The following is a 1141-nucleotide window of genomic DNA, read 5'->3' as shown; positions in this document are numbered from 1 at the left end:
TGGATCGCAGCCATTCTGACTGGCATGAAATGGTACCTCATTGTGGTTTTGATTTGCATTTCTCTGATAATGAGTGATGTTGAGCATCTTTTCATGTATTTGTTACCCATCTGTATGTCTTCTTTGGAGAAATGTCTATTTAGTTCTTTGGCCCAGTTTTTGATTGGGTTGTTATTTTTCTGGAATTGAGCTGCAGGAGTTGCTTGTATATTTTTGAGATTAGTTGTTTGTCAGTTGCTTCATTTGCTATTATTTTCTCCCATTCTGAAGTCTGTCTTTTCACCTTGCTTTTTTTTTTTTTTTTTTTTAACGAACGAGGCACTTTATTAACCCAGCACCATTTGTTCTAATGCTTCTTGTTGGCAGCTGCCACCTGTCCAGCGATTCTGTCCAGATCTCTCTGTCCCTGAGGCGTCAGTTTGCAGCCCCCATCTTGGTCCTTTTCCACCATTTTCAGCCCCTCCAGGGCTTGGAGGACCCGCCGGGCCACACTCTTGGAGCCTCTGCTGAAGTGGCTGGGCATGACGCCGTTCCTCTGGCGCCCCCCATAGATCTTGGTCATGGAGCCAACCCCAGCGCCACCCGGGAGGTACAGGTGCCGTGCCGTGGAAGCAGCTCGTGTGTAGAACCAATTCTCATCGTAGGGAGCAAGTTCTTTATGCTTGGCCAGCTTGACTGTGTCCACCCATTCAGCTTCCCAGACTTTTTGAGGAAGGCTGCCAGAGCTCTGACGAACTCCTGCTGGTTCATGTCTTTTACAGTAACTCCAGGCATCGTGCGGCCTCCATGCTGCCAGCCAGGGGCAAAATCCCTGTCTTTTAAAAATAGATATATTTATTTATTCAGCTGTGTTGAATCTTTGTTGCAGTGAGCCTGTGGCATGTGGGACCTTAATTTCTCAGCCGGGGATAGAAACTGTGTCTGCTGCATTGCAAAGCAGATTCTTAACCACCAGACCACCAGGAAAGTCCCCAGTCCCTGCATTTTGAAGCTGACAGACTAGCGGGGAAGTTAGATAATAAATATAACACATAAATAAATATTACAGACTGTTAGAAGGTGATGTGAAAACATTGGGCAGGGTGGGCTTAGGACAGGGGTCAGCAAACTGTAGCACCCAGGTACAATCTAGCCTGCCATT

The 1141-nt window shown here is 46.7% G+C and overlaps 1 pseudogene; it reads right to left on the bottom strand.

The window, feature by feature from the left end:
- Positions 1-306: 306 nt before the first annotated feature.
- On the bottom strand, positions 307-774 carry LOC102285889 (small ribosomal subunit protein eS19 pseudogene; annotated as a pseudogene).
- Between the last annotated feature and the right edge of the window lie 367 nt (positions 775-1141).

Source organism: Bos mutus, chromosome 18, assembly GCF_027580195.1.
Source record: "Bos mutus isolate GX-2022 chromosome 18, NWIPB_WYAK_1.1, whole genome shotgun sequence".
Lineage (NCBI taxonomy): Eukaryota > Metazoa > Chordata > Mammalia > Artiodactyla > Bovidae > Bos > Bos mutus.
The sequence above is the reverse complement of the archived record's forward strand: the minus strand, read 5'-3'. Positions and strand labels throughout refer to the sequence as shown.